Source organism: Setaria italica, chromosome IX (genome assembly GCF_000263155.2).
Source record: "Setaria italica strain Yugu1 chromosome IX, Setaria_italica_v2.0, whole genome shotgun sequence".
In the NCBI taxonomy this organism is placed as follows: domain Eukaryota; kingdom Viridiplantae; phylum Streptophyta; class Magnoliopsida; order Poales; family Poaceae; genus Setaria; species Setaria italica.
Genome location: NC_028458.1, coordinates 24,332,094 through 24,340,873, shown reverse-complemented (window position 1 = coordinate 24,340,873; position 8,780 = coordinate 24,332,094).

Below are 8,780 nucleotides of genomic sequence, written 5' to 3'. Positions count from 1 at the left end.
CCTACCCCCCGACATTAATGGGACAGCTGCGTATTGGAATGGTCTCTTGCCTATCGGTACATGTCGGCTTGAGAGTCGCACCCTTCTTCTAACTCAGCAGAGAGGCCCGTAATCTCTACCCGCCCCTTAGGTGTGCCACGCGGCGAACGACGCCCTATGGCAGGGTTTCAGGCCGTGAGACTTCCAGAGGAACGTCCCCTCGACTACTCCATACAGACCCTCCTGTAGGCGCGAGCATGTTAGTCTGAGATGCCCTCCGGTTCACTTGTGCGACGTCTTAACAATCGCGCCTCAGACTTTAGTCCCGGTTGGTACTACCAACCGGGACTAAATAACCCCTTTAGTCCTCGTTGGAATTACCAACCGGGACTAAAGATTTAGGCCCGGTTGGTAATTCCAACTAGGAGTAAAAGGGAGGGCCTCTCGACCATACAAGCCCGAGCCCACCAGAGGGTCTGTACGGACCCAGTCGAGGGGACGTACTTGAGACGACTCAGGACATGAAGACTATACTACAGGGCAACGTAGGCTACATGGAACTCCTGAAGGACTAGTCGGAATATAAGGAAACTACTCTGCCGAGTTAGAGTAGGATTCTATAGTCTTATCCGACTAGTACTCTTATAAAAAAGACTACTCTATAACCCTGCTCCCCTGATATATAAAGGCGGGCAGGGACCCCCTCAGAACGGGTTCAATCGAATACAAGCATACAACACACAGGACGTAGGGTATTATGCGATCTAGCGGCCCGAACCTGTCTAAATCGTGTCCCTGTGCCACCATTGACTACTTGATTTTGGCGACACCCACCAACCAAACCATCTCGGGTACACCCTTGATAGGATGTTGGGTTAAAACACCGACAGCTGGCACGCTAGGTAGGGGCAGTCGCCGAAATTCTCTGTATGAGATCGATGGCTTCAGTCATCATTAAGCCTACGTTCATGTTGAAGTGGGCACAATGGTTGTTTTCGGCTCCTGGCTCTGCATCGCTGATGCCATTGGAGGTTTCCAGCGTTGCATCATCGAAGAACTGGAGAAGAAACATCTCTGCGGAAACTCGCATCGACATGAGGAGGAAGATTTCATCGAGAAATTCGAATTTTTCGATCTAAACAACACTGGGTTCAGCCACAACTCGAACTCAACTACAACTTGGACTAGTCTGCGCGAGCAGGCAATTCAGCCATCGTGTGGACTGGATACAACTTCAAGCCAATTCTTGCTCGAACTCGGAAACATGGTCACGGTTCATCAAAAAACTCTATCCAAAGTCCAATCCGGATTAGAGTCAGTTGAGGACCACAACTCTAACTCGAACTCTCTTGAAGAACTCCCCTTATCAGGTTCGCAACAGGGCCTGGTAATCACATCAACACCGCAAGGCAGATTCGCCTACTGGCCGAGCATGAAGCCATCATTCCTCGCCCAAGACAATGAATCACGCCTCATCGTACACTTGGATATCCTCCCATATGAAGAGGGTACTCCACTCTCACTGATCCATGAAGAGGATGGCTCCACTGAAGTGATAACATCCAGCTCTGGAAGCTATTCTCCGAATAGAGAACTCTTTGTTGTGGTTTCGCCAATCGATGGAACAGGAACCAGCGATCAGCACCAAAGAACTCCTCATCAGGAACGCCAAATCGAAGAAGTCTCCCAAGATGAATTGTCAGCGAATGCCTCGGAGGGTGAAACTCGCAGCCAGAGAACTCAAAGAAGAGCAAGAAACACTCAGAGGGTGTAACGTCGTCGACTTCTAGCCGCAAGAGTTCCCATTGTGAACCTCGATAGAGCATTTGAAGCAGTTCAAACACGAGAACATAACACACCACTTGCCGCTATCGCTTCTATCGACCTTATCGCCCGTTCAATGCCTCTAAACAAATACAGTGATCTCCTGTTTTACTTGGCAGAGCATGCATACAAACTTCTTGACAAGGAAACACCAATCCCATTAGTGCCTCGCAACCCAAGTCACCATGATGATAGTAGAGACAATGCAAGACTCTCCAACCAACCACATGACGAACAAAGACAACATAGGGGCGTACTTGAAGCTCCAAGATGAAACAGAGATGCAGCTGAGGGTAGTCGTACAGCCTCCGTGGAAGGACCACGTCACTACAGAGCAAATCCAGAACCCTCGCACATCAGTGATCTTCGAGAAACATTAAATCACAACCGTGATGCTCGAGATATAATCAACAATCACCGTCGTGAACGTGAAGCTGAAGGTGATGACAATGACCACTTCCCCGCTTTTACAAGATGACTCATGCAGACTACTCTCCCACAGAAATTCAAACCAATGGGCATCACTAAGTATGATGGCAAACAAGACCCAGTTTAGTGACTCTGCTGCTACACATTAGCAATCCAAGCTGTAGATGGAAGCGATGATACAAAAGTCATCCATTTTCAAGTATACATGGAACCAGCACCACTGACTTGGCTCGAATCTTTGAAGCCTAATTCCATAGATTCATGGTTTGATCCAAAGAAAGCTTTTACAAGCAACTATGCGGGAGCTATGCAGCGCCCTGGCAATAGAATTGACTTGGCTCAGGTTAAGCAGCAAAAAGATGAATCCCTACGCAGCTACCTACGTTGTTTTTTCGACAAAAAGGCTACAATTGTCGATATTTCAGAAGCAGATGTGATTGAATGTTTCCAAAATGGTCTCTGGGATCGACGCATGTTCCATGAATTTGGCAGGCGCCGGCCAGCAGATGTCAAAGAACTCAAAATTATGGCTCAGTCATGGGCAGACGAAGAAGATAAGGAGCGCGAAAGGTTTGACTCACACCGCAATCGCGGATGTGACAACAATAACCAAAGCAACAATTAAGAACAAGACAGAAACCGCAACAACGATCACTGAAACAACTACCCGAGCAATCAGAATCGCAAGCGCAAACTAGACAATACCATTGCAGCAATGTCAAACTCAGCAAGAAAGGACCAAACAAACGAAATGATGGCCCTTCATTCAATTAACTACTCAAGAAACAATGTCGATGGCACCCGCTCAGCAAGCACGCTGCAATCGACTGCTACAGCCTTCGCAGAGTTTTACAGGAGTTGCCAGAACCTCCTGCCAACAACAATAACAATAACAACAAGGACAAGAGCAAGGGCAAGATGGATGAAACATAAGATGGCAAAGACAAGTTCCAGACAGCGCCAAGACTGTCAACGTCATTTTCGGCAGAATTCTAGGCACTACTTCCAAATGATCCAACAAATTAGTACTCAGAGAAATCATGGTCTGAGGTACCCATTACTCTCAGCAGAAAGGATCAATGGACCAACTTCTCAGAACCTTGGCATTTTCTTCTAGTACTAGACCCAGTTGTCGCAGGCTCAAGACTAACCAAAGTACTCATCGACGGCGGAAGTGGACTCAACGTCAATTTCGCCAAAACTTTAAGCAAGATGGGCCTCGACATCACTGAAATGCTTACCCGAACGGATTCCCCCTTTTACAGAATCATCCCAGGTAACACATCTATCCCACTAGGACAAGTTGTTTTACCCATCGGTACCAAAGAACATTACCGCACAGAGTACATCAAGTTCGAGGTGGCTGACTTCAAAACTTCTTACCACGCCATCCTTGGAAGACTAGCACTAGCCAAGTTCATGGCCATCCCGCACTTCATATATTTGGTACTAAAAATGCCCGGACCAAAAGGAGAACTATCCCTTCATGGAGATCTGCGATGATCATATGGATGCGACAAGGAAGATGTTGAGATCACCTCGACTACTCAAGTTCCTAGCTCCATGCAACAGGTGTTCACCGCGTCAAAGAAGCTTACCTCGGCAGAACTCCAAATTCCAGAAAACAAGTCAGGAGCTACTAAAGTCAAGCCAGCAAATGATAAGGATTTCAAAACCATTGACCTCAAAACTGGCGACTCATCCAAAACAGCCCTGATCAAAATAGGGCTCGATCCTAAATAGGAAAGCCCGCTCGTCAGTTTCCTTCGGGCAAACCAAGACATCTTCGCGTGGAAACCAGCCGACATGCCAGGTGTTCCCAAGAAACTTATCGAGCATTCACTCAACATCGATCCTAAAGCTACTCCAAAAAGACAGCGACTACGAAGATTCGCTCAAGACAGAAGAGACGCAATTAAGAAAGAACTAGCCAAATTACTGACGGCAGGGTTTATAAAGGAAGTTTTCCACCCTGACTGGCTAGCCAACCTAGTTTTAGTTCGAAAGAAGAACAACAAGTGGAGGAGGTGTATTGTCTACACCTCAACAAACATTGCCCCAAAGATCCTTTTGGGCTTTCCAGAATCGACCAAGTAGTTGACTCCACAGCCAGGTGCGCACTACTCTGTTTCCTTGATTATTACTCAGGATATCATCAGATAGCTCTTAAGGAAGAAGATCAAGCCAAGACCGCATTCATCACCCCTTTTGGAGCATTCTGCTACAAGACAATGTCCTTTGGGTTGAAGAATGCAGGTGCAACATATCAACGTGCAATTCAAATGTGCTTTGAGAAACAACTACACCGCAACGTGGAAGCCTACGTGGACGATGTAGTAGTCAAAACTAAAAATTCAGATGATTTAATCGCAAACTTAGAAGAAACTTTCACAAGTTTGCGAGCATTCCGATGGAAACTCAATCCTACAAAATGCGTTTTTGGCATACCATCGAGGAAACTACTCGGGTTCATCATCAATCACGGGGCATTGAAGCAAATCTTGAGAAAATCTCCGCTATTACTAACATGCAAGCTCCATCTGGCATAAAAGACGTGCAGTAGCTCATAGGCTGCATGGCAGCCCTAAACAGATTCATATTAAGACTTGGAGAACGGGGTCTACTTTTCTTCAAATTACTCAAACGACAAGACAAATTTCAATGGACAGAGGAGGCGGACGGCTCTATTACAGCTGAAAGATTTCCTATCAAAGCCACCGATCCTCACAGCTCCAACTCCAAACGAAGATTTGCTCTTGTACATCGCTGCAACTACTCATGTTGTCAGCACAGCAATAGTAGTTGAAAGATCTGAACCAGTCTATATCTACAAAGTCCAGAGACTGTTGGGCACACATCCTCGGGCCCACAAGTAGGCCTTGTACAGCCTACCCAAGGACATACTCGGACGTGATCAGGACATGGGTACTACGCTGCAGGGTAGCGTAGCCTACACGGACTCCTAAAGACTAGTCGGATAACTCAAGGAAAGTACTCTACCGATTTGGAGTAGAACTCTGAAACCATGTTCGATTAGGACTGTACCCTGTAACCCTACTCCCTCGACTATATAAGGGCGGGCAGGGACCCCCCTCAAGACAACAGCTAAGAAGTTCAATACAATCAATACACAGGACATAGGGTATTACGCGATCTAGCGGTCCGAACCTGTCTAAATCGTGTTCCTTGCGTCACCATCGACTCTTTTATTCTCGACGACACCCACCGCACAAAAGACCACCTAGGGTACCCCCTAGGCGGGTTGCCGGTCTAAAACACCGATAGCTGGTGTGCCAGGTAGGGGTAGTCACCGAGTTTCTCCACGCGAGATCGATGGCATTAGTCATTGTCAAGCCTGCTTTCACCTTTGAGGTAGGCGCAACCTTTGTCTTCGGATCCTGGCTTTGCATCATCGACGGTGCTGGATCATTTCAATGCCGCATCAGTGGCAACCAGGAGAAGGAACATCTCGACGAAAGCTTTTTTTAGCAAGAAATGGAAAATTCCACCGAGAAAAACCAAGTTTTCAATGTCAACAACAACAAGTTCGACTATGGCTCAGACTCGACCTCAACTCGCACTAGCCTGCACGAGCTAACACGAAAGTTACCCTGCAAGTTGACTTCAGCTTGAAGTTGATTCCTGTATGGATTCCGCAACACAGTCGTAGTTCACCAAGGTTTCCTCACTCGAGCCCAATCCGAACTCGGGTCAGTCAAAGACTGCGACTACAGCTCGAACTACATCCGAGAAATCCCATTATCAGGCCCAGCTCAAGGCTTGGTAGCTACTTCAACCCTGCAAGGCAGATTCATTTATTAGTCGGGGATGAAGCCATCCTTCCTCGACCATGACTACGAGTCGCGACTTGTCGCTCACATAGACAACCTCCCGTATGAAGAAGGCGTCCCGCTCACTTCAAACCACGAAGAAAGCACTACAGAGATTGCAACATCAAGATCTGGAAGCTACTACCCAGATAGGGAAATTTTTGTCATCACACCACAAAACAATGACGTGGGTACCAGCCAACAAAGAACTCCTCGACGGATAGCACAACTCAACAACATTTCAGAAGATGAGTCATCAGCTAACACCCCGCAGGATGAAACTTTTGAACAGAGAAACCAAAGAAGGGCACGCAATTTTACTCGGGCTGAACACCGATGACTACTAGCTACAAACATCCCTATCATGAACCTCGAAAGAGCATTCGATGCAGTGCAAGCCCAAGAACACAACACTCCACTCGCAGCAATCGCCTCAATTAATCTTATATCAACTCTCATACCTCATGACAGAGACAACGAATTAACAGCTCAGCTCGCGCAGCGAGGCAATGGGTTAATTGCGCAACTCGTAGAGTAAGCTTACAAACTACTCGATAAAGAATCCCCAATCCCATCTATTCCTTGCAACTCGGCCCATCAAGACGGCAGGAGAGACGTCACGGTCCACGCTAACCATCGTGAGGCTCAAATAAAAAGCAACGAAGTAGTCAACCAATCAAGGAAATATAGCCAGGGACAAAACGAACGCGAGGCCCCAAGACGAAATAAGGATGCTGGAGATGCCAGTTGCACCAATTCCACGAAAAGCCCTCACCATTGCAGAAAGGATCACGAGTGTCAATTTTCAATGATCTAAGGGAAGTAATTAATAGTTGTCACGAACGCGAATGCGAAGTCGACAACTATAACCATTTTTCTGGTTTCACACGGGTAATAAGGACTAGGCTACCCGAGAAGTTCAAGACAACAGGAATCACTAAGTACGATGGCAAGCAAGACCCAGTTCAATGGCTACGGTGCTACTCACTAGCAGTTCAGGCAGCTGGAGGCAACAATGACACAAAGGTCATCCATTTTCCAATATGCATGGAACCCGCGCCATTAACATGGCTTGAATCACTCAAGCCTAGAACCATTGACTCTTGGGAAGATTTGACAAAGGCTTTTACCAACAACTACATGGGCTCCATGTCCTGACCAGGCAATAAAATCAACCTAAGTCAAGTTAAACAGAAGGAAGGCGAGACACTCCGCGACTACCTGCACCGATTTTTCAAAAAGAAGGCTACAATAGCTGACATCTCAGAAACAGACGTCATTGAGTGCTTTCAAAATGGCCTCTACGATCGTCGAACATACCAAGACTTTAGAGGATGTCGTCCAGTCACCGTTAAAGATCTCAAAGTCATGGTACAACAATGGGCAGATGAAGAAGATAAAGAGCGCGAGCGATTCGGCTCCCATCGCAACTGCAGACGCGACAACAATAACAACAGCCATGAACAAGACAGGAACCGAAATACTGATACTCGAAACAACTACTCGGGTAATCCGAACCGCAAGTGCAAATCCGACAACATTGTTGCTACTATGACCAACTCGGTGAAGAAAGGGTCTCGCAAACGCGATGAGGAACCCACCTTCACTGAGTTACTCAAGGAACAATGCCCATTGCATCCAAACAGCAAACATTCAGCGATAGATTGCTACAGCATGCGCCGAGTAATGCAAGATCTACACGCACCACCACCTCCCAAAGACTATAGTCAGAAAAAGGATAAGGGTAAAGGCAAAATCAATAAGGATGAAGAAGCCGAAGGATAATTTCAGACCGCCTCCAAGACAGTCAACATCATTTTTGGCGAAATCCCGGGTACCGCATCCAAGCGGACCAACAAGCTAGTACTCAGAGAAATTTTGGCCATCGAGCCAGCAGCTCCCACACCACTCAAATGGTCTGAGGTACCCATAACTTTTAGCAGAAAGGATCAATGGACAAGCTTCTTAGAACCAGGCCATTTCCCTCTTATACTCGACCCTGTTGTTGCAGGCTCAAGATTGACCAAAGTACTCATTGACGGCGGAAGCGGACTCAATGTCATCTTTGCCAAAATATTAAGAAAAATGTGCCTCGACATCACAAACATGCTCACTCCAACGGACTCACCGTTTTACGGGATTGTCCTAGGAAATGCAGCCATACCGCTAGGACAAGTTGTCCTACTAGTAACTTTTGGCACTAAGGAACATTACCGAACCAAGTATATTAGATTCGAAGTCGCCGACTTCGAAACCTCTTACCATGCTATACTCGGGAAGCCAGCCCTGGCCAAGTTTATGGCTATACCACATTATGTCTACTTGGTAATCAAGATGCCCCATGCAAGTGCGACACCGAAGCTGTGGAAATCGCAGCAACTTCTCAAGCACCTAGCCCCATGCAACAAGTCTTCTCGGCTTCAAAGAAACTTAACCCCATGAAACTCGAAATCGCAGAAAACAAGTCAGGATCAACCAAGGTCAAACCAGCAAGTGAGAAAGACTTCAAAACCATTGATCTCCAGACTGGTAACCCATCCAAGATAGCTCTAATTGGAACAGGGCTAGAGCCCAAATAGGAAACCGCGCTCATCAGTTTTTTTCAGGCTAACCATGATATCTTCGCTTGGAAGCCAGCTGACATACCTGGTGTGCCCAAGGAACTGATTGAACATTCATTAAATGTTGATCCCAAGGCCACTCCGAAAAGACAACGCC